This window comes from Columba livia, chromosome 1 (assembly GCF_036013475.1).
Source record: "Columba livia isolate bColLiv1 breed racing homer chromosome 1, bColLiv1.pat.W.v2, whole genome shotgun sequence".
In the NCBI taxonomy this organism is placed as follows: Eukaryota; Metazoa; Chordata; class Aves; order Columbiformes; family Columbidae; genus Columba; species Columba livia.
The window spans coordinates 194,097,099-194,123,477 of record NC_088602.1 but is presented as its reverse complement, the minus strand read 5'-3'; the positions used below and the strand labels follow the sequence as shown (position 1 = coordinate 194,123,477).

Here is a 26,379-nt window from a genome sequence, read left to right as displayed (position 1 = left end):
AAGAGTTTGCAATTTCTGTCCAACATCACATTCTCAAATATATTGCAAACCCATTTGAGTGAGAAATAATTTGGTCTTTATGTTATTTCCATCCTGAAACTCTCTTCGAAAGAGACAAATTGTGATAAATTACATGTGGTGGTGTTCTCTTGTGACTGATGGCAGAGAAAATCAAGCTATTTCACTTAGATGTTCACTGTGGAATTGAACCGGGCTTAGCAGAAATAGGATAAATATTTCACATTGAGTCATCCAACCCTGTTGCTCTGTCTAGAAGCCCTGTTTTTAAGTTCCAGCCACTCCCATTACTCAACAGGATCTACTTTTTTCTTTCAGAGGACTGGTAATTAGCACAAGTACAGTTATTGTAAGCTAATTATATGTTCTAAAACTAATGTACTTATGTGAACCAGAGGGTAGCTTACCCTGTGAGCATTTCATAAGCGGACAGGTGCTTAAAAGGTTTGATGGGTTTGTAGCCATCTGTAGTGATTAATGATGTTTGAGAACCTCACTGCAGCTCATAATATCATCATAAATGAACACTGGGACTTTTCAGTTCAAAAAAAGTGTAAATGATTCTTACATTTTCGTGCTCAAATCTCTTATGCTGAGTTACAATTTTATAATCCAGGGGACAATGAATAATTGAAGTTTCCTGGAAGCTATGAAGAAAAAATATCTTCTCTCTAACTTCTGCCCACCTTTTTACTGCAAGGTAGAATGAAATAATATATTTGCACATATAGAACAGAAAAATAGAGCAGATTTTCCTTCTTCATAACCAGTTTATTGCCCTTCAATCCCCTTACTAAGTCAGAAATCTGGGTTAAGCAATTTCTGCTCACAGTACCCTGTAGAAATTTTGCCCATTTTGAAGTAAGTGAGAAAATTCCCACTGTGGCCAGATACTTCTCACTGTCTGGAAATGGGGAGCTAAGAATGAGTAAAAGAAATTACTCCTGCCTGTGACTGAGAAGCAGTTATGACTGTATAGCATTAATGTATGGATTAAGCTATGGCATTAAGCTATGGACCCACAAAAGACAGAAGGACACAAGATATGGGTACTTCTCAGATCTTGCTGTCCTACAGAAGCCACACTTTTTTCTTAGGATGACAGGAAGCACATACTTCAAGTCGTGATTCACAAGTCTTTCCAAATGAAGGTGGTGCTGTTGAGGTACTCCTACAAGACAAGTAAGTGGACCATCAATTTCAGACAGTCTGTGAGAGACTCAAGATTCATTACTTTTACAGAAACTGTAGTATGGAATGAATCAATTGCTGAGGCAAGGCAGAACGTAGACTGATCTTTATCTGAAAGGCTAGTAAACTTATATGAGAACAAGTTGTAGGGGATTCAATCTCTACTCAATGAAGTTTCATTTTATGAAGTACAAAATGGACAAGTACACAGACTTAGCTGTGCATGAAGTATAAGTTCCACAACCACCTCAACAAAGTAAATCTAGTTTCTTCTCCATTTATGCCATATGGCTGACTGACCTTATAATCTAAAGGAAAGATTACAAGTTCTGACTGATTTTTTTCCTTGCTCACCATGGCTATTTATAAATGTGAATTCTATGTGTCTTTCATAATGTCCAATAATGCACTCATGCCTCAGTCTTTAAAATATTTATAGCACTTATTGGGTGTCTCCCAATACAAAAGTTCACAAACATTGTAAGAATTCACTGTCTTTGAGACCTAGGACCTTCTTTCCACTTGGGTTTAAATTGCTCAATAAGTTCAAAAGTTTTTGTAAGAGAAAACATGTAGAAAACTGAGAAGAAGTTTTAACTGAAAAAGGCATTTATTTGTTTTATACATACACAAGTTATAGATAAAAAACTGCATTACAAATGGAATTATAACCTACTTAGGAGCATGATGTCATTTATCTCCTTCTTATTCCCTTTTTCTTAAGTGATTCTTTCTGGAAATGCTTTTAAATTGAAGAATTTAAATAGAAAATAAATTCCACAATGCCAGATTTAATAATTTATGTATATATTATTGCAATATTAACAAATTACCTATTTTTAATTTATTCAAGGAACAGTCTGATAGCTGGAAAAAAAATTTTCACTCCTCATTATTAAATAAGGTGATTAGTGGTTCATTGATACATTGGACATTTCAGCATCTCAAACCAGGTTGCCTGCTGGCCTAATTTGTCACAGCTTTGTTGGTTTTATTGACTCTGTTAATGGAAAGGTTACCGCAGTACAGTTCTGCCAGTGTATGCTGGTAAATTACCTGCTCCCTGTATGTTCAAGGTAACATATCAATATTTTCTAGAATCAGTCTAATGGGGTATATAGTTTATTTCTTTTTCATACATTGGCATCCAACCAGCAATTGAGATGAATTATTTTGCCTCAGCTTTTTCACACATGCTTGAACCAGCTTTAGTCCATCTAGTTTAAGTACTCTTCAAAATATGGCAGCGCAGCTCCTGAATGTGCCACTGTGACTCATGTGACTTAAAGCTGATGACTCAGAAGGGTACCCAGTATACAGCTAACTGCCAGCAGTAGGCACATAATAGCCCTGTAATACAGTAGAAACATTGATAATAACAGGTTGTAAGGGTTGTATACTCAAAGGAGTTTGTAAGACCTGAGGACAGAGGCCTGGTTAGCTTGCTGTATCTGAACTTTTCTTGACCTACCCACAGCTTTGTTTCAGCTGGTTTAGCTATGATGGCAGGTGGAAAAGCCCTGCTGGCTGCTCCCAAGTCCATTGCCAAAGAGCCATCAGCCCGCCAAATCCCATCTCTACAAACCCAGAAAACAGGCACAATAGCACACAGGAAACCCAAATGAAGGATTCAGAGGGAAGGACACCCTATCTGGGCCCCTCCCAGCAGAGCCTCAGACACACTGTCCAGGTGTGAAACATATCATGATGAGTCATTTGGACCAGATCTGCATGCCACGTTTTGAACTGAAGGGGTCTTGCTGCTCAGAGATGCAGCGAAAGAGCATGTTGGGATTGGGTGAGGAACGCAAGAGGCCAGTTGAACTCATGAATTCAACTCATGGCGGAGTTGAAATCTGATGGTAAAACTAAAAGGATCATGCACAAGCAGCAGAAGGAGGGACAGGTATCCTGGGAAGAGTATAGGGATGCTGCCCGGTTGTGTAGAGACAGTGTCAGGAAGGCTAAGGCACAGGTGGAACTGAGCTTGGCAAGGGAGGCAAAGAATAACAGAAGGGCTTCTACAGCTATGTCAGACAGAAAAGGAAGGTCAAATAAAGTGTGCCCCCACAATGAGCAAAATTGGCAAACTGGTGATGATGGATGAGGAGAAGGCTGAGGTACTTAACATCTTCTTTGCCTCAGTCTTCACTTATAAGCTTTTGTCCCACGCCTCTTGAGCAGATGAACTGTAAGACAGAGACTGGGGAAGCAAAGTCCCTTCCACTGCAAGAGAAGATTAGGTTCATGACCACTTAAGGAACGTGAACATACGTTCACGTATGGGACCTGTTGAGATGCACCCCAAAATCCTGAGAGAATTGGGTGATGTAGTTGCCAAGCGACCTCCATGATATTTGAGAAGTCAGGGTAGTCAGGTGAAGTCCCTGGTGATGGGAAAAAGGGAAATATTTCACCCAATTTTGAAAAGGGTAGAAAGGAAGAACCATGGGAATTACTGATCTCTCAGCCTCACATCTGTGCCTGAGAGGATCATGGAACAGATCTTCCTAGAAGTTAAGCTAAGGCACATGAAGGACAGTGAGGTGATTTGAGACAGAGAGCAAGGCTTCACCAAGGGCAAGTCCTACCTGACCAAGCTAGTGGCCTTCTACAATGGAGTAACTACGTCAGCGGACAAAGGAAGGGCTATGGATGTCACCTATCTGGACTTCTGTAAGGCCTTTGACACAGATACCTCACAACATTCTTCTCTCTTAAGTGGAGACGTATGGATTTGATGGGCAGACTCTTCGGTGGATGAGGAACTGGCTGGATGGTCGCATCCAGAGGGCAGTAGTCAAAGGCTCAGTGTCTGGATGGACACCGGTGACAAGGGGTTATTCCTCAGGACTCTGTATTGGGGCCAGTACTGCTTAGTATCTTCACCAGTGACATAGACAGTGAGATCAACTGCACTCTCAGCTGAGCAGTGCAGTTGGCATGCCTGAGGCATGGGATGCCATCCATAGGGACCTGGACAAGCTTGAGAGGTGGGCCCATGTGAACCTCATGAGGTTCAACAAGGCCAAGTGCAAGGTCCTGCACCTGAGTCGAGGCAACCCCCAGTATCCCTACAGGCTGGGGGATGAAGGTATTGAGAGCAGCCCTGCAGAGAAGGACTTGGCTGCTATTGCAGCCCAGAAGGCTAATTGTATCTTGGGCAGCATCATAAGATGCATGATAAGCAGGTCAATGGAGGTTATTCTGCCCCTCTACTGTGCTCTGGTGAGGCATCACCTGTAATACTGCGTCCAGCTCTGGAGCCCCCAGTACAGGAAAGAAATGGAGGGCTAGAACACCTTTCCTGTGAGGAGAGTCTGAGAGAGTTGAGGTTATTCAGCCTGAAGAAGAGACGACTCTGGGGAGACCTTACTGAGGCCATTCAGTACTCATAAGGAACAGACTTTCTAGCATGGCTTGTTTGAATGAGGGATAATGGTTTTAAACTAAAAGACGGAAGATTTAAACTAGACACAAGGAAGAAATTTTTTACAATGAGGGTGGTGAAACACTGGCACAGGTTGCTTAGATCAGTTTCCATTCCTGGAAACATTCAAGGCCAGACAGGACAGGGCTCTGAGCAACCTGATCTAGTTGAACATGTCCCTGCTCATTGCAGGGGGGGTTGGACAACATGAGCTTTAGAGGTCAGTTCCAACACAAACTATTCTATGATTCTATGGCTGTGTCAGTGACTGGAGCAAGTGTGCAAGCAAGTGTGCAAGCAAGTGTGCAATCACTAGTGAAGATGAGCTGAAAAATCCAGCAGGGAGGGGAAATGTCCTGGGATCAGGGGTGTGGATGCCTGAGGGTCAGCTCTGGGTGTGAGAGTGCCTGTGTCTCTGAGGGTGACAGCACAGAGGGGTCAGCTGTGAGACCAAGGACACCTGTGTATGCGTGTGTGAGTGCATGTGTAAGACACTCTGAAACAGCAAATGAAATGGTGCTGTGGCCTTGGGGGTTCACATGTCCAGGTACCAGAAACTGGGGAGACTGGTCTCCAGGGACAGCAACTGGGCAGGCTGGGTTTATGAGGCCAGTTGCTGGAACAACTCACACTGTCTGTATATATGGATAGATACAGTATGCATTTCCAATAACATCTCCATTCTGCTCAGCCAGAGAGAGGAGCAGGATGAGGTAAATGCTGCTGTCTGTGTTCATGTGAGTGCTCTATGTGTGTCTGTTATTTGTGTGGCCAGACACACATATATGTGGTGTATTCCTTCTGGGAATATATTTTCAACCTCGTTACTTGTTAGACCAGGGGGTAGGGAACTGCATCGGCCTTGCATCTCTCAGGCTGTTGAATCCGTCACACTATATTTTCCTCCAATTTTTTTTTTTATTTTTTTTTTTTTATCTTTGCATGGTACAACAATAGTTTTATATCAATAACAGTAAAAGGCAATTATTCTGTGTAATATAGAGTCCTGATACAAGAGCAGCAGCCCGAGAAGTGGTGATAAAGGATGTGGCACGGAGGAGCACGAGAGTAGGATGTAAGAGACGGAGCACAGTCTTGCACTGGGGCTTTCCCAACTGAAAGCAACTGACCAGCAGTCAGTTATAGAGATGCAAACCTGGAGCTAGACTAAACTGGTTTTAGGGGTAACAAGGAGAACAAAGAAATAGAATCAAATGTATGGAAACAGCACCATACATAGTAAGTTTAGATGCAAGGTGGAGCTGTAAACCAATGAATAAAGAGAAAGATGTGAAAACATTTAAGCAAACATACAAAAGTTACTCAGAGTGGGTGCTTGAGGAAGAAGAAGAAATCATAAGCATCACATTACTCTTGGAAAAGGAGTCTAGATACAATTGACATTCCATAATGCACCCCACCTCCCACTCCTGGTAGATTAAAAGCACCAATATTTGGACCCAAAGAAGCAGGACAAAGGTGAACATGACGCCAGGAATAAGGGTAGAAACCAAGAATTATGTGTTAAACAGTTTTGACTTTATTATTATTATTCTTTCTCTAGCAATTACTTCTGGACTAAGACTGTTTAGTTTCTTAAAATTTCTATTTTATAAATGATAAATTCATGGCTTTATTTCTATGTAAGGTTTGTTTCCTCTTCACCTACAAACAAGATTTTGAGCGTAACACTACACATGTTGAAAGGTAGTCAACCTTTAGAAATTGATGTCACTATAAATCTGGAACACTGTATGAACACACAAGAAGGATACATTCTGGAACACTGGAGACATCGGCTGAAGAGAAGGGCAATGAGAAGATTGTGGTGGTATTGCAGTGAGGTGGTCATGGAGGCAATAAAGGGAAGAAGACAATGCTGAAGACAGAGGGAAATGTTGCAGGAACAGTACCTGAAAGAAACCATGCTACGTTAGTTCAGGAACCTTTGTCTAGAAGTTTTTAAAAGGAATTTATCACAAAAGTATTGTATCATTCCTATGAATGCTAGTGACAATATTCTGTTAAGTACCATCCGTCTTCTGCCAAGCTATGAAAGCTGTTTCTAAATCAATTGAATCAATAACATAACCTCTAAAAATAAAATCCCCTACTGTTGCTCCCTTGACAGCTGTGGTTCACAGAGCTGCTTTATATAGCTGGCATGTTCACACAATCATGTTACTTACATGAGTTTGAATGGACAACACCACACTCAGTACAGAAACTATTCCTGATCTTTTTTGGATTTTCGAATTTGAAAACTTGCTGTTTCAAAGTTTTATCCACAACTTTTATCCACAAAAGACAAAGTATTCTTTAGTTTTTTTATAAGAATAATTATCATCTTCCCATAGGCTCCCCAGGAGCAATTTAAGTGAAAATAAAATAATCGAGATCTAAACACCTTTTCAAAGGTTGTTACTATTCTGACCGGGATAGTTACTCATTTGAGGGTTTTTATTCTAAAGGTCAAATAAATGTGGCAGCACTTATTTACAGTTGCTGCTAATTCATGGGTAATGCTAAACAAAACATATTCTTAATGATGCTATGGTAAACAGCAATGGCCCTCAATTTGATTGGTACCCACAACTACTGCCATGTGTACTCAAGCAATACAAACACAGGACCATTTTCTTTGGAGTAACTATTGTCACACCCAAAAGAGCTGATGTCTAACTTACCTAAGTAATATCTAACCTATTATTTCCTTATGACCTCCCAATTATTTTCTGTCACCACTGGTGGTAATTGTGTTATCCATCCAATCACAGCTGGCCTTTTTAATGACAATGAAGCTAAAGAGGCAGTAAACTCCTCAGTCTTCTTTACATCATCTATTATTGGCCTTTCTTACCTGATAAGTGTTGGGACATCCTTTCTTCAGTTTTCCTGTGACTCTTAGCACTCATATAAAAATCTTTCTTCTTATGACCTTCTATGTCTTTTGCTAGCTGTACCTCATTTGATACCGTACCCTGTTGCCACACTTCCTACCCTTTTATTCCTTGTCATTCAGCATATCCTCTCAATACACATACCTTTTAGAATATCATCTGATTAACATTAGTAGTTCATAGATGTACTGTTTTGGGCTGTGATAGAGCTAATTTTCTTCATAGCAGCTCCCATGGTGTTATGTTTCATATTTGTGACCAAAGCAATGTAGATAATATAAGGGTGTTTTAACTATCGTCACGCAGTGCCTACACAGTGCCAAGGCCTTTTCTGTTTCTCACACTGCCCCACTAACAAGTTGGCTGGGAGTGCACAAAAAGTTGGAAGGGGACACAGCTGGGACACCTGGTCCCAGCAAAAGGATACCCCATATGACCATATGACATTGTGCTCATGTGGTGGGTTAACCTTGCTGGGTGCCAGGTGCCCACCAAAGCCACTCTATCACTCTTCTATTGATCAGAACAGGGGAGAAAAAAATGTAACAAAGGGCTCATGGGTCGTGATAAGGACAGGGATAGATCGTTCACCATCAATTACTGTCAGAGGCAAAACAGACTAGACGCAAGGAAATTAATTTAATTTATTACCAATCAAATCAGAGTAAGGTAATGAGAAATAAAAACTAAATCTTAAAAAGCCTCCCCCACCCCTACCTTCTTCTTGGGTTCAACTTCACTCCCAATTTTCCCTACTTCCTCCTCCCTTGAACAGTGGAGGGGGATGGGGAATTTGGGTTCAGTCAGTTCACTACATGTTTTCTTTGCTGCTCCTTCCTCCTCACACTCTTCTCCTTCTCCAGCGTGGCATACCTCCCATGGGAGACAGGCGTCCATGAAATTCTTCAATGTTAGTCTTCCTGTGAGATGTAGTTCTTCACAAACTGCTCCAGCATGAGTCCTTTCCATGGGGTTTAATTCTATAGGAACAGACTGTTTCAGCGTGGGTCCCACTGGGGTTACAAGTTCTGCCAGCAAACCTGCTCCATACTGGGATCCTCTCTCCACAGGGCCATAAGTCCTGCCAGGACCATGCTCCAGTGTGGGCTTCTCATGGGGTCACAGTCTCCTTCTGGCATCCACCTGTTCCAGTGTGGGGTCTTCCACAGGCTGCAGGTGAATAACTGCTCCACTGTGACCCTTCATGGGCTGCAGGGGGACAGCTGGCCTCACCATGGTCTTCACCATAAGCTGCAGAGGAATCTCTGCTCTGACAACTGGAACACCTCCTACCCTCCTTCTTCACCAGCCCTGGCATCTACATAGTTGTTTCTCATATATTCTTATTCTTCGCTCCAGCTGCTGTTCCACACAGCATTTTTTTTTCCTTTCTTAACTGTGTTATCCCAGAGGTGTTACCATCTTCACTGATGGGCTCAGGCTTCGCCAGTGGCAGGTCAATCTTGAAGCCATCTGGCACTGGCTCTATCAGATATGGAGGAAGCTTCTAGCAGCTTCTCTCAGAAGTCACCCCTGTAGCACCTATGTTACCAAACCCTTGCCACGCAAATCCAATACAGCCCAGCAATGAAAGCATTGGTGTGTTTTTGTTTGTTTCTTTGTTTGCTTTTTCCCCAAGTAACCTTTACGAGTGATGAGGCACTGATTTCCTGGAGAAGGGTAAACATCTGACTGCTAATGAGAAGTAACGAACGAATTCCTTATTTTGCTTTTCTTGCACATGTAGCTTTTTTTTTTTTTACCTGTTAAACTGTCTTTATTATAAACCATGAGTTTTCTCACTTTTAGTCTTCTGATTCTCTCCTCCATCCCACTGAGACAGAGTGAGTGAGCAAGGTCATGGGTCTTAGCTGCCTACTGCGGTTAAACCACAGCAGTCCTTTTTGGCTCCCAAGTTGGGGTGAGAACGGTTTGAGAAAATAGCAGGTTTGACTGGACTGAAACCGTAGCTGTTATAGCTATTTAGCTACTCATTGACAGTCTCCTGTACTTGTCATGCATCTTGCTTACCTTACTATTAGTTCAGTTCTTGTTAGTGGCTGCTTTTTGCATTTGATTTTTGTTGTACTGCTTATCATCTTACACTACTGTGCCTGGGAACATTTTGATAACAGCAATGGCGATGTGCCTGGGCTGGCAGATGGCCAGGGCATCACTGCTGTCCCTGTGCTGCTGTACTGAACAGGCTGGAACTCCAGTGTGAACTCGAGTCAAAGGGACTGTGAACTGTGGATAAGTACATGTGGGAGCAGGCACATCTCAAAGCATCTGTGGCCATGGACATGTCCACACTGCAGCAAGTACACTCCTGAAGGGACTGTGGCACAAAATTAAGTGTCCATGCTGAAGCAGGTACACTCTCAAGCACCTCTGGCCAGGGACAGGCCATGCCAGAATACCTCAGAGTGTCTGTGGATGTGGATAAGTCCATGCTTCAGCAGGTTTGTCCCCGAAGAGTCTGTGGCCCATGGTTAAAGCCGTGACACAGAAGATACAGGTCTAAGGGATGGTGGCTGTCACTAAGGCCATGCTGAAGTAGGCGCACCCCTGAAGAGACTATGGCCCATGAATAAGTCTGCACTGGAGTGGGGCAAGGGGAGGAGTTCATTGCCACGTCCAGCCCTGTGGCCTGATTAAAGAGACCAGGCATGGAGATTGTAATGGATATACCTTTAAATCATTGTAAACCATGATTTGAATTGCATGTAATAGGAAATACTGGAGCCAACCAAACCAGTGAAGGATGAGCCTCATGAGAAACAGTGCAAGTGCAGCACAGACTTGACATGAAGTGACTTCGGTGCCCAATAATTCCATGGAACACACCACCTCTCCTGTTCTCAGTGACCACCATAACAGATGGAGTCCAAAGTCATGAACTAAATGAACTCAATGCATACTTTAAGGACATTTTATGGACATTTTACAGGGATGTTCCATAGACTACGGGGAAAAAAAAATGCCTACTGCGATTAGTTCATAACACTACTGATGTGGTTTACTTGAGTTCTATGAGTTCATTTACTTGGTATGACGTGGTAAAGTTGATTAAGAAGCTGAAGCGGTATCTAACCACATGAACACAGTACCTGGATTGAAAACTCACAGGATTTGAACAATAATTTTAAGCAGGTAATCAGAACTGATTGTGCTTTCACTGAGGTCAAATAGGATTAGGTTTAGTGGGTTATATATATTATTTAACATCTAGAAGGCTTGGAATAAACTAAATGACCCATAAAGATGCAGTTCAACCAAGACTGCTAAATAAGGAAGCAGAAAAGACACCACATTCCTTTTTAAGCAATATATTACCAAACAGTATACATTTTAACACAGAAAAATAAAAATACATACACCTTGGACTGAAGAACGCTGGTGTGTGGAGATGAAGCCCTGGGAAGCACTGTTTCTGAGTAGGACACAGAGATCATACTGGATAATTAGGTAAATATCATCAGAGAATATGGCCTCTGTTGCCAATATCTGTCCATTTATAAATGAAAATATTGATTAAAATACCTGATATATTCTGCTTTTGTGTTTGGCATTATTTCAGTTCTATTAATATAATATGTCTGGTTCTGGTATCCATAACTCAAGAAGTAGGTTAAGTTGGAGATAATTCAAGGAAAAGACTCAAAACTAATCATGGTATAGGAGAAAAAGAGAGTGGGAGTATTCATGAAGCTAATTACTTCAGGATCACACAGTCATAAATGGAAAAAGATTATTGGACCAATGCCCCAGTCCTGTTCTGACACTACCTCTGAGAAAGACTCTGTTTAAAACAGAAGAAATCTGGAGAGGATTTTCTTCTATAGCCTGTTAGCTTCTATGGATTTCTGTCCTGATATTGCCGTAAGGAACAGCTATGTGATAGGAGAACGTTTTTCAATCTAGTAAAATAAATTATAACAGAACCCAAACTCTGGAAATTGAAACCACAAAAAAATATGCATATTTTAAAGTTGAGAAATTAACTAATGGAAAAGTTTACAAAAGATCTCTTGGCAGTTCATCACTAAAAATATGAAAATCACTAGTATTTTTTCTTATGAGGTATATTATAACAAACTGAAATCAGCATAGGAGAGCTGCGTAGAAAGTCAGGCTAGGTGATCACAGTTTCATTTATGGGTCTGGATCAGAAATTTGAGTTAGAAACATAACTTCATTTCAGTCTAGTTTAGAGATGGCTACCATATATCCAGAGCTGGTAAAAATCTGCGATCTTGGTGCATACCATTTTAATTTCAGACTTGAACAACAAATCATTAGTTTTATGAATCTCAAAGAAGCTGAAGAACAATATTCAAACAGAAATTACTTTCCAAGCAACTATTTCCTGGTCTAATAAGCCATAACATAGAGATGTACTACCGAGATTTAAATTTATAAATAAAATAACAAAGAAATAAATACATTTTTAGAATGGGAGAAGAGCATTTGAAACAGTTTTATAACTTTTGCATGATGTTTAAACATTGAGAATGCTAGTCCCAGATGAGCATGCTGTGAACTATTCATAATGTTAAATGTTAATATTCATGAAAAAACAACTTTCACCCTCCATGGTTTGAAATACATAAAACTGTTGCTGGGTTATTACTGTTGCTTTCATTTGTTAACCTTGAAAAGGTTTTGATTTTAACAGTTAATGGTATATCAGTAGAGAATTTCCCCCATCTGTCTTACCTTTAACATGCGGTAAAGTCATAAGTGCCTAAGGGTTACAATCAGTGATCTGTGTGGGCTTGAGATTCTAGATATCAATATTATGTCATTGCTCAAAATGAAGTATTGTCTGCCCATGCCAAAGGAATGGGATAACCTGTTTATGCATTTTCATGACACAGGACAAAGATATCCAATATGCATACCAAGCCACAACATACTGCAGTATTCGGTACTGTTGCTTTAAAGGACAGTATTTCCTGAAAATCTGTGTGAAGTACTGTGAAACAGCTATTCCTGTGTACAGCTGAGTAGAACAACACCCAAAATAAAGCAGGTCATGGTAACATTTTTAAATGGTGAGTAAACACTAAGTGTTGTTTTTCTCACACTTCTTTAATAAGGAGGCAAAACACAGTACAAATGAATCAGAAAAATCTAGAAAATACATTTTTATTGAAAAGTGAAAGTAGGGTGAACCAAAATTTTCTTTACCTCTGTGTTGCTCAAAACCATAGTTCCGTTTACTGTGTTAACTGCATGCACAGCTCAGAGGTCACTGATCAATGTATCAAAGTAAATAAAGACAAACTCACTTTGCAAGGGCAGGAGGTTAGTGTTGGGGGCATTAATTTTTATTTCAGAGAAAGACCTAAACACCCCACTCTTAGCTGAAAATAAAAAATGTCCTTCTACTGTAATGATTTATGGGAGGCATATCTGAGTTGTCTTGCATCTCCATTTTCCCTTGTGGTTTCAGTTCCCAAAACAAGCTGCCTCTCCAATGATTTACTGGGGTCATGGAACCATTAGTGCATCAAGAAAAATGCAGTCTCATCAGAAAGCTCAATCCAGCTGATTGTGAAGACAGGACACAAAAAAATTAGACTAGACTAGAATAGAATATTTCAGTTGGAAGGGAGCTGCAATGATCATCTGCTCCAACTGTCTGACCACTTCAGGGTTGATCAAAAGTTTAAGCATGTTGTTAAGGGCATTGTCCAAATGCCTCCTAAACACCGACATGCTTGGGGGATCAACCACCGTTCTAGGAATCTTGTTCCAGCATTCGACCACCCTCTCAGCAAAGAAAGGCTTCTTAATGCACAATGCATAGCTTCGAACTATTCCCATCTGTCCTACCACTGGGTACCAGGCAGAAGAGTTCAGTACCTCCGTCTGCCCTTGCCCTCATCTGGAAGCTGTAGAGAGTAATGGAGTCACCCCTCAGCTTCCTTTCCTCCAAACTCGACAAGTTGGAAGTCCTTAGCTGTTTCTCATAGGACATTCACCAGTTTTGTTGCTTTCCTCTGGAGGCATTCAAGAACCTTCACATCCTTCTTAAATTGTGGGGCCCACAACTGCACTCCGTATTCATGGTGAGGCTGCACAAATGCTGAACACAGTGGGATAACCAACTCTTTTGGGAAGCTGTTTACATTGTGTTTGATGCACCCCAGGATGCAGCTTGCTCTCTTGGCTGTCAGGGCACACGCTGTTGACTCATATTGAGCTGCTGCCAATGAGCACCTCCAAGTCCTTTCCTGACAGGCTGCTCAATCTAAACTGGTGCCAGACATTACTCAATCCTAAAAAAAGCTTCCTGGCAGTGGTGGGATTCGAACCCACGCCTCCTAAGAGACTGGAGCCTTAATCCAGCGCCTTAGACCGCTCGGCCACACTACCCTGATGCTGATTTTGTCTCCACCCAAACAAAAATCAACTTCCCACAGAATATTTTAAAAAAAGATAATTGCCATCCAAGACCAAAATGCAGTAGGATAAATGACCAATAATAGCTCTTTCTATAGGCAGAGGTAAACACTCCTTAAAGTGCACCACATATTTCTGGTCCCCTTGTCACCTGTCAGAGAACATCATCTGGAAAGTTCTACAAATATCTCCTTGCCTATGAACCTGTGATCCCTTCCCAAGAAAAGAAAGGATGATGGTGCATTTTTGTGAGGAATGCATGTTAACTTTGCACTCAAGTTTATATTTTCATATTCTTGGAGTGTACTGAGACTGGGGCAATGAACTATCTGTCCCTCCATGCACAGTCACTGCAGTGTTCTAGTCATGTACTCTAGGCCTCTAACAGATACAATTTGGAGGACCAATGTTAAGTACCAAAGCTCCCAAATGAATGAATGAAAGAACATAAGTCCATACATCAAAGCAAGTCAGAGCCTCAAAGCCAGATGTCTGAAACAAGGAATGTGTACTCTACCACTATGCAATACGCCCACAGTTGAGGGTAAAAACAGAGTGAGGGCTTAAGCGTTTATGTATTAATCTGTGATGCCTGTAGAGCATGGAATTCAAGGGATTGTTTTATGATCATTGTGACATTTCCAGGCACAGTTCAACTGAAACATGTATTACAGATTTCTTTGATTCTACGTATATGCTTTGACACCTAGGTAGCTACTTTCCCAAATCTGTTATTCTTCAGTACGGTGTTTGCTCTCCATGCCCTCCTGACAAGTAGATAATGTGTTGTCAATAACTCAGCAATGCTAGATGCTCCAACAGCTTGAGCGATCTGTATAGATATATAACTATACAAAAGCTGCATTATCAAATTTCATGAAACCTATTAGAGTAAGTACCATATACCACATAATTGTTACAAATATTGGATATACTATATATAGTTACTGGGGCAAAGTGTGTAGATGCTGCATTTAATTTTGTAGATTTGTATTTCTGGGCCATTTTTTCTTAGTCCTTCATATAAACTGAGCCAGTAACAGTAACAATTTCAGTCTCTCACAACTTGTGCAACATGAAGAACCCTATTTGGGTTATTTCTAATATGCAGATGTTGATTCTGTGTATATAGCTAATAGCCCAGCCTCCTATGGTCCTGATCTTCCCAGATGGACAACTGCGTAGGATTTGTCTAAACATAGGAGCCTCATTGGGAAGTGCTAATAGCTTGCTGTGTATGTTCTCTGACATCCTATTAAGCTGTAACTTATGACACAGTTGTTACAAATAATGTCCTCTTATCTTTGAGCTAAAGTCAAGTGAATATTTCTTTTTGTACAGTATTGATATGAGCTGCCTTGATGTTTATGGAGTGTCATTGATTCTGGGATTCAGTTCCAATGCCTTGATGCAATCACAATGTAAACTGATACCATCTGTATACCTGCTTCCAAAGATACTAGTAGTTTCTCCCTCTTTCCTAAGTAAATTGTGCATTTACAATCAACTGCTGTATAATTAAGGTCTCTAAGGAGCCACTAGTGAAAAAGATTTTGCAAGATGCAAGTGAACCTAACTTCTTCCTTGCATGAAGAATTGTGTTTCTATTCCTCTTGATTTAGGCCAATTTTGTTTATAGGCCGTAGATCTACAGTGAGTTTTTCCAGTTCTTTTATCTCTGTATGCTTTTTTTAGATCACTCCCCCAGCATGCAAAACCAGAACAGAAAACTTGCTAACATGGAGCACCCTTTTCAATCAGGAAGTACTTAATCAGGTCACCCATTTTATCAGGTTGTCTTCACAGGAGATGATGTGCATAATGGCAATGTCAGTGGCTAGAGACAGAAGCTATGGCATTGTGTTATATTTGGTCAGTGTAGTATTTTAATGTTTCCAGGATTTAATGTACCTTTATGGATTTCATGTTCCTAGCAGCTCCAGCTAAAAGAACAAGACAGTAATTAATCCCCAGTGCTGAAGCAATATTGCTTGTATGCATCAGGTTTGATAGGTTGGCAGGAGAGAAAGGTCAAGCATGATAATTCTACATGGAAAGATAAGATAGTTGTGGAAGAGGAACATGCTCTAGTTAAACACACAAGACAGAAAGGCTCTGCAAAAGAGTGTATAGGAAGTTCAAATCCACTAGGGTATTCAAGGGGAGAAAGAGTGACTATGTAGGTGGCTCGTCCACACACAGCCATATAAGCAGTTTCTTGTATTAGGATCATGGGATCATAGGATTGGATCTTGCAATACTTTAGAGTGGAAGGCACCTGTGGAGATCTCTAGTCCAACTTCCTGCTCAAAACAAGGTAAAATCTGTGGTCAGACCACATTGTTATGGATTTATCCTGTTGGTTCTTGAAAAGGTCCAGGAGTGGACAGAGACTGCACAACTTCTCTGGTTAACCTGCTTGCAACCAAGATCCGCTCCTATTTCTGCAGAAAGAGCTTCTCCTTATATTCGGTATTAATCTTATTTCATATTACACCCATTGCCTCCTCCTTCCACACACCTCCTTCCACACACCACAGCTCTGTCACAGGGCAGGTGCTCCAACCCCCACCTATCTTAATGACCCTTCAATGAACTTGGTACAGTTTGTCAACGTCTATCTTGTATTGGGGGGACAAAACTGGACACAGAACTCCAGATGCAGTCTAATGAGTGAATGGAGGAAGATAATCCCTCCACTTGACCTACCAGCCCTGATCGTGTTGATGTAGCCCAGGAGACTGTTGGATTTCTTTTCTGCCGGGACATGCTGCCGGTTCATTTTCATCTCTCTCTCTGACAAGACCACAGGGCCTTGTCATGGAGGCACCCCAAGGTTAGCTTAAGGGACAAAAGGGTCCCAAACAACTTTTATTAAACTGGTGAGAAACAGGGTTTTAGCACTCCAAAAGTGACTTAAATACACGTTCAGATATCAGTTGAGGAAAATTATTAAGGGGCAGCAACTAATACAACAGGAAGTCCACAGTGTCCATATACATGGCTTCACCAAAAACAATGCCGGAGCTGCCCCTGAGTCTGGGAAGAGTACACACTTGCCTGAACATGGTGTGGGATTATTTTAAAGGGATACACTTACTCATATTGAGTACGGGAAATGTACACTCGCGATTCTGCGAGGGTAAATTTATAGTACACTCGCAATCCTGCGAAGAGAAATACACGTGCAAATGTGCACGGAATATTAAACGTGCTTATGTGGAAGCACAGGAGGAAAATACACTCGCGATTCTGCGAGGATTAATTTATACACGTGCTTGTATTGAGCACGGAAAGTACGTGTGATAATGTGCACAAAAAGTATAAATACACATGCAAATATGCACGGAAAGTAGATACACTCACAGTCCTGCGAGGGTTGATTTTACTTGCACACATGGCGGCAAGGCAAGTGGAGTCTCCGTCCTGGGGCGGGGGCGGGGGGGAGGTGGGGTGTGGCTCCTGGCGGCAGTGGCTAAGCTCGTAACTCCAAGAGGTCGTGCGCAAGGCTGCCTGTCTCGACAAGAATCCCATTTTTATACTGGCTGGTCAGATCTGACTGTAGGCATTCCAGAAGCTTCTCTGCACCCCCACCCTGGCTGTGGGGTTTCCCTGAAGCCTCCAAACATCCCCCACACTGGCTGTGGGTGCCCTGACGCCTCGGCACTCCCTTCTCCTAATGGCCCTGGCCAGGGTGCTCTGGGGCCAAACAAAAGAAGCTGTCAGCCTCAAACAGCAGAAAGAGAGGGAGATGTGCCTACTCTTTCTATATTGAAGGAGGGAGAGGAAGAGACAGGGGTTTACATTCTGCCACAGGCTTTTTTTCACAGAACCGGTCTCCAGATAGTCTGTCCCAGCCCATATCACTGCAGGGGGTTCTTCTCTTCCATATACAGGTCTTCATGGTTGTCCCTATTGGAATTTACAAGGTTCCTGTCAGCTCATTCTTTCAGCCTGTTCTTCTGTATGACAGCCCTGTTTTCAAGCAAATTGACTGGTCTCCTCAATTTGGTATCATCTCCAAAGCTGATGATAGTGAACTTCACTGTCTTTTACAGATCATTAATAAAGACATTAAATACAACATTTCCCAAGTTAGACATCTCTGGCACTTTATTTGTTATCAGCCTCCATTTTGAGCATGACCTATTAACCTCTACCTTTTGAGTCCAATCATTGTATTAGATGTTCACTCACCCAGGTTTTAGTGTCCTAACTTGCATTCAAGAACATGGTAGAGGACAATGTTGAAAGCCATGCTGAAATTTGTATAAATTACACCCCGCACTTTTCCCTCACCTCTAAATCCAGTCAATTTATCACATGTGCAACTGGGTTGGTCAGACATAATTTATCCTCAGTAATTCAGTCACTTTCTTCCCTCCATGTGCCTAGAGATGTTGTCCAAAAAGACTTGCTTTATGATTATCTCAGGCACAAAATGAGTCTGAATGGCCTGTAGTCCACCAGCTTTTTTTTTTTTTTTCATGCTATTTGAAGATGAGTGTTTTTCTTCACTCATCAGTAATCTCTCCCAATCTCTATTACCTTTGAAAGATGACAGAAAGCAGCCTTGCTAGGACATTGGTCAGTTCTCTCCATTTTCTTGGATGCAGCCTGACCTATGGACATGTATAGATGGAGTGATTTTCAAGGTAACACCAGTCTTGATCCTCATCCACTGCTAATAGTTCTTTCATCCTTCCAGTTTTTCATTAATCACAGAGGCCTGGGAGACCTCACTGATGAAGAGTGAGGTGAAAGTGGCACTAACTCAGTATAGTTTGCGTCCACTGTTTCAAAGTCACATGTCTCATTCATCAATGTCCCCAAATATTCCTTTTCAGTGTCTTGCTACTAATATAGCCATAGAAAATTTTCTTGTTGCTTTTTAGTTTCCTTGAAAGCATCACATCTAAATAAGTTTTAGCTTTCCTAACACAATCCTACATACCTAAGTAATGTTTCTAAATTATTCCTTTGTAGCCTGTCCCATACGCACCTTCTGTTTTTGCACTGGGACAGTGTCTTCCCATGGGATCCTGCCGAGCAGTTTGATGAACACACAGAAAGATACTTACTTGAAGTCCAGGGTCAGTGTTCTTGTTCCTCTCTTCAGTCGCTCCTCTGCATTCTGAGCTCCACTGCTTCAAAGTCACCACTACAGCCAGAATTGCTGTTGATTACTATCTCCCCAACCAGTTATTCCTTCCCTGTGAATAGCAGAACCAGCTGCTTGTCATACAGAGTTGGTCCAGCTTGTATTCTGTCACCTTCAGAAATCTGCTTGGCTGCTTGTATCCCACTGCATTGTCATTCCAGACAGGAACAGGGAGGTCATAATCTCCCATAAGAGCCAGGGCCTGTGATTCAGAAACTTCTAGGAACCATTCCCCTTTTATGCCTTCTCTGAAATACTGTTGATTTGAATAAACTGAATGAGAGGAGTCTGGCCACAAAATAACCTTGTCATTGCCCTGAGAGAGCAGAAATTCAGATGCTGAACTTCAGTGATGTGCTGTGGTGAGCAAGGCAGATTCTCAATGTGGAGTCCAGGGGCTGCAGTCCTGACAAGTGCAGGTTTGAGAACTAGGTGGGTTAGACCAGATCTTTCAGCATGCATGAGGGGCCAGAAGCTGCAATAAATCTAGGACTTTGGATAGATGGCTATACCCTGGATTCTGAATGCAAGCACTTCACAGAAACAGCACAAGATCAAAGCCAAGGCAGAGCTCAATCTGATGGCTTACATTCACCTTAAAAAGTCATAGCAATGACAAAAGTTTAATTTACAGAACTGTAGTCAGACATCTATTTAAAATACCCAGGATCCATGGTTTAAATAGCAGAGCTTCTGCCCAGGTGGCATAAACCAGTCAAACAGTTAGCAGATCTGACCTTTTGAGAACTGTACTTCCAGTGAAGAATTTTTGGACAGCAGTGGGAAGTCATTCTGCACAAGATTAAGTAGCCTCAGTTTTGAGTTTCATTCAGTCCTAAACATTAGTGATTTCAACAGAAAAAAGATCCAGAGAAAATGCAGCAAGGAATGTTTCTAAGCTTTTGTGGATTTCTGCAAGGTTTAATTTCACTTTAAATCTTCACCAATTAAAAAAAAAAAAAAAAAAAGTAGCCTCTGCTTTTGGAGTCTATGTATAGTTCCTATGATGAGAGAACAACAACCAATTTAGAGCAGAAAAGAGGTGCTGTGAACAGGGGATCTGTACAGGAGGTCAGGGGAAAAAAATACCGGCATTTTAAAGAGGACTAACTAATCTATCACACAGAGATATGCTGCATCTCATTCAGTCACTCTCTGGGTCCATAAGAACTGCTGACAACACCTAACAGGTAAGAATTTTACTGATTATAGACAATATATTTATGACTACATTAGCATGGATTTAACTTATTATGCCTTTCCACCACCATTAATTCTTGAACAACCGTGATTAAACTCTGAATTCTTAACTTTCTCAAGTTGGGATAACCTCTTAGGTCACTGTCATGCAAATATACTTTAGTGAGCTCTCAGACAGCTAGATATGAACTTTGAAACAGTACACTTACAGAAGCACTATGCTACTTTTATTTCTGAAATGCAAGCTTATTACTTCAGGACAGTGTTATGGGTCATGCAGAAGTACCAGCTCACTCAGAAGTAGCATAAGACAACACTGTATAGTGTAGCGTGACATAGAAGTTCAAAAACTAGCAAATTAAAGCTCCAAATGTAATGTGGAAACTGCGTTTTATTTGCCACTTCCAGCTGTCAGGGGCTACCCAGGGTTGTTCCAGTATGGCTAGATACAAAAGGTTATGTTAATGCTTTTGTAAGTTATATTTTACCAGTAAACAGCTTTCCATTATGATTTACACTATATCTCAAGCTTAAATATGTCATTTGTTTTAGTAAGCATCCTATTTTACAAACCTAAATTTGCAGATACATTAACTTACATCAGCTTTGAGGGTTTTTTAAGATTATTATTTCTTACCAGAGTTGCAATAAACTGCAGGAGTCTGCACATCTGTTATAAGATTGTCCCATTGCCTTTCCACATAGGGCGTGCTTAAATTGATAAAGTATGCAATTTTAATGCTTCTTTTGTTTTAATCTTAGCTTCACTGCAAATGCAGTCTTGGTAAATAGTAATGTCAACTGACGTAGATATTGTTACCAAGAAACTTTCAATACACAAATCTATGTATATTTACACACATGTATGTAACTATAAACATTTCAAAAATCACATTGGTATTCCATAAAGTTTATTCCTCAGGATAACTTTTCATATGGTTTCATTTTTATTATCCTCTGAAGTAAAATATAACAGCAAACTCAGAAATTACTCGATTGAAATATACTGAAGTAGAAAACTATACAGTCAGCTAATAAGGTGATACTGGTTATTCTATAAATATGCACAAAATGCTTGAAAAATTAAGATTATTAAAGACACATTACTGCACTTGGAAATACAAATATGTATTATCTCAATATTGACTTGTAAATTACGTTTTCTATGAAGGCTAATAGTAGTACCTAGATTTCATGGTATGTCAACCTTCTGAGGTACCATGTCGTAATTTTTTTTACTCTTTCCTTGGTGCTTGAAAATATATTGATTCATGCACAAAGTTTAAATGTTTGGAGACTTTAATCAAATCATTTACTATATGGCAAAAGTTCCATATTCTTCTCGTTATTTTCACCAAAACTGTGTCAAGGGTGTGGTTTGCTTTTTTTTTTTTCTAAGCAAGGGATAGCTTCTTGGCTGGAATGTTGAATGTTTCTGCAGGAAAAAAAAAAAATATATATATATATATATTTATAAAAGTGTCACTGAAAAGAAAGAACCTCCAGATGTGACCGTTTCCCTGCACCATCTTAAGGAATACTCACTATCTTTTTTTTCCCTCTCCATGTTTCTGACTTCTTCCTCAACCTCCTTTTCTTCTCACCAATTAAAATGCACCTTTTTCTGCTACCATAATTGGTCTCTTTATTCTAAAATCCTCCCGATTCCCACTTCAGCCTGGATTTCTCTTCATTATCCTTAATATTTTTTTTCTTCTCCAAGAACAATTAAGTCTTCTTGACAGCTTCCAAATGTCGTCATGGGAATTGAGGCAGCTTTGCAATGTCATTTGTTGTTTCTTTTGTCTTGTCTCAACCTAAACCTGCTGATGTTTTTGCCAATCTCTTTTCCTCAGAGACTCTTCAGTCAGATATGTCAAAAACAAACCTGAATATTTCCTGCCTGGTGAAGCCTCAGAGAATCTAGTAAGTAGTTTTAATTAAAAAAAAAACAAAAAACAAAAAACAAAACAAAACAAACAAAAAAAACACAAACAAAAAAACCCCACAAAAACAAAACAAAAAACCCACAATCAATACTTAGTACAAACAACAAACACGCACTGCAGAAGTCAGGAATTGTCATAATCAGAGGTGGCAGTTAATGCGAAATTCTTTTGTTGTGCCTACAGTGACCCTTTAATAGAAAAAAAAAAAAAAAAAAAGTGGATTAAAAAACCCTAGAAAGAAGAATTTTGAGGAATCAGATCCATGTTTCCGGTTCTGTCACTCCTCCAGCATGTTCTAACAACCAGCTGAATGAGGGTATTCCAGGGCCTGTAGCATTTCAGTCCATTCTTCTGGAAGGGCCAGTCACCTTTAGAGATGCCCTTTCCATAACCTATAGAAGACCAGAGTTGGTCCTATTTTGATGTAAGGACAGCAGCATATGGAGGGAATGACAAGTGTCAGGTAGATGCAGAACTGTCAGATAAAACATAACTCCTCCTCTTGTTGTGTTTGGCCCTGCATTTCTGCAGAAAGAGGAGAAAATAAAACAAAGAAAAGCATATGGATGAGTGAGAAATCAGTAAGCTATGTCAAAATTTAAATTTTCTAACTGATAATCTGCCCTGCTTTATATTTAATTCTGTGCCCGGTGAACTGGTATTACTTTGGCATCCAAAATCTTTCAAATCTTAGTGTAGCTATTACCTTTTATGATTAAATCTCTATAAATACATCAGTGTTATTAACGAGTAAAATAAAAATAATTCACTAAAAGAATACACTGGCATCATGCTTTTTTTTTTAATGGATCTACAGTGTAAAATGAATAGGACTGAGCCACATTGTTCCCTTTAATTTATGGAGAGAAGTATAAAGAAATATCATAGAGCTGTACTAAAAGCTTAATATTCTCTTAAATTGCTGTTATCATTTTGTGAACAAAGCTCAGAACTCCCTCCGTTTTGTTACAGATGAATAGCAAAGCCAAGGAAATGGAACAATTCCAGCTAAAGTCACATAAGTGTTGGATTCTACAAAATTTCTGCCAGGTTTTTATTATCTGCTCATACACACATGTGGTTGCTTAGTGTCTCTCAGATTATTTTCTTTTTTTTTTTTTCTTTCCTCACCAAACAGTAGAGTAAACCAACTTTTTAGCATTTTTTCAACCACACTGAGCAAACTGCAAGGATATTTCTCCCATTCTTCCTAAACTACATATCTAGCATCTTTGAACACAGGAAGAAGCATACATTTGATTTTACTAATATTGCCGGAGGGCAGCAGAGGAAAAATAACATTATGGAATTCATTCTTTTCAACAACTTAATTATTCTGGAAAAGTCAAAGCATTTTAAAAAATTATTTTAATCTTGAAATAACTACTGCCTACCTCTGTTAAAAAGATGCATAAACTAAAATCTCATAAGGTTTAGTGAGCTACCTGAAATCAATCAATGAGTTAGATAGAGTACTTAAGGCACCTAAACTTGTTATAAACTTAAGTGTGTTTGTATGAATAGGAAATTCTGTAACTACCAAATACATCAGAAACCAAATGTTTCTAAGTGTAGAGATGGAGCTAGGGATGATTCAAGCTTTGATTCTGTGAGGAGACTGCAGGGGGGCAGCTGTACTCCAGCCTGTTCACAGCACAATCCCCCATGGCTGTGAACCCCGGCCCTGGATGAAGGGGATCCATCACTCAGCAGGCTGGGAGACATGTGGTGGACTTGAACTCACTTTGCTGTATGGACATACTGGGGAAGTTAACCAAAAGTTGATTGCTAAAGAAACTATGGAACAAGAACTACAGAATAAAAGAAGGTAAGAGAAATATAAATTAATCTCTGTATGCACTTCCATTGAGCACGTATCAAGACTAGCTTTGGAATCAAAAGGATTGAGAAAAAGCAGAACATGAAAAAAGACTTGCTTTTCCCTTATGACATGTTTATTACTGAGCACTAAGCTGGAATTCATTCTGATATAAACAAAAAACAAAAGAGAAAGAAACAGATAGAGAGAGGAAGGAAGGAACGAAGGAACGAAGGAACGAAGGAAGGAAGGGGGAGAGAGAAAGAAAATGCAAACACAGCCCCCAAAATATTTCCACAGTTGTTTCCAAAGTTACTTCTAATTTTATACATGTAAAATTGCCCCTAATCCATGAGGTGACCACCTTTTGAAGACTACTGTGTATCAACTTGTCAGCACATCCCTTCTTTGTTGCATAGTCTAGCAAGATGCAAGGTTTTCTCCTGTATCACTACCACTTTCTTCCACAACAGTACCAGTTCACATAAAAATGACAGCAGGAACACAGCTGTCAGACTAAAGATATTTGGTTTGTCTAGTTTTGACAGTGAGAAACCCAGAATATTTGCTGTTTCATGAACAGTACGAACATCCCAGCCATCTTTAACCTACGTCATCATGATCAAAAATAAAACTTACATGAAATACAGTGTCAGCCAAGCTGCTTTGGATTCATCTCAAAAATTGTATCCCTTGGGGATTCTGTTTACATCTCAACCAACTGGGTAGAGCTTGAAGGCACAGGGACAGGAGCAGCTGCCTGCAAAATAATTGATCACATTCGCTTCCCATACTCAAAGCTAGAACTGACTAAAGGTCTCATCTACTGTAACCAATGACTCTCTGAGATTCCTGTTTTCTGACAAGTTATTTTAAGTAATGAAGACAATTTTAGACACTTAGTGCCGTGTTGCATTGAAGCCCAGAAAACCATTCTCATGCCATTGGGTAGTCTAACAGCTTGTATTTATTTTCATATAGTGTTGTCCTGCATCACAGTTTCATGTCACATACCTAACAAAGCCACTCTCGATTCCTTCTCTAAAAAATTTTTTATTATTGTACATTTTCTGTTTCCTGAAAGAAAGACAATGTGAGGGAAAAAAAAAAAATCCAGAACACAAAATGCAGCATATGTCAGTTTGGAGGAATAGAAACAAGATCTTATTTCTGAAAATACTCTCTGAAATAGTCTAATTTAAAGTATGTTTTTAGATTTTAATGAGGCAGAAAAAATAGCTGGTTTTAAATTTAAGGATCTTTGCCTACATATTCTGTGGAACTTGCAGTAAATCCAGAGTAAGGCACTGAGCTTGGTAGCATTGCAAACAGCCTAACATCATGGTTACAGAGAGTAGAATCAAGCTTAACAAGTATAAGTCTTTATAGGGTAGTCACTGCATTTATTTTACTAGATAGTCTGAGAGTCTTTCTTGCTTCATTCAGTTTTTTACCAACTGTCTTCTTTGTAAATTATAATTCTTTGGTTTTATATTTATATGGGACCTTATTTAAAACACCTTTGCCAAAATCTCAAAACACAATGATCTTCCTGTCAATACTGTTACAGCATTGTAACCAGTGCTACAAGCACAACAACACTGCTTGAAACATTAATGGAGGAAACATGGAATACCTTTTTTTTCCCCTCAGGCTCACATAGATATAGCAAGAAATATAACACTGTTGATTTACAGGACAGCTGTGTAGCTTCCAACATCCAATCAGTTCTTCCCAGAAAGTGTCATAGAAGCAGCACTTTCAAGGAGTGATTTAACAATTTCTCTAACAAAGAATGAATTTTTAATGACATTTTACCATTTCTTTGACAATGGCTTTTCATGGTCATTTATTTTAATTATGCTCTGTATATGTTAGAAGATCATTCCCAAATCCATGAAGACAAGACTCATCTTTACAATTAATTTTTAAAAAATTAAACTAAAAAAAAAATTTAAAAAATCATCAGGAGCAAATGATGTTACTGAAATTTAAGAACAAGGTGAAATCATCTGCAGACATTTTAATAGCAAGGAATGAAAAGCCTGTGTGACTCTCCATTTCCTTATGAAATGCTTGGACAAGAGGCTGTAAATAGACATACGGAGCAATGCATGTTCAGCAGGCTCAGTGTGCAAAGAGTTGCTTGTAACTGTAGTGCATCTGTTAATACAAACAGTGACTAGTAGAAGTTAAAATATATTTAAGTACATTGAAGTAATTAAGGGAATTCACCCCACATGTTTGTATGTTTGTCAGTATGTTTGATTTCACAACATCAGAGCTCAGCTGTGTATCAT

General features: G+C 40.0%; 1 non-coding gene across 1 annotated transcript; it reads right to left on the bottom strand.

Moving 5' to 3' along the window:
- Positions 1-13,841: 13,841 nt before the first annotated feature.
- TRNAL-AAG (transfer RNA leucine (anticodon AAG)) lies at positions 13,842-13,923 on the bottom strand. Its single transcript has one exon. It is a non-coding gene; the product is annotated as a tRNA-Leu (tRNA).
- Between the last annotated feature and the right edge of the window lie 12,456 nt (positions 13,924-26,379).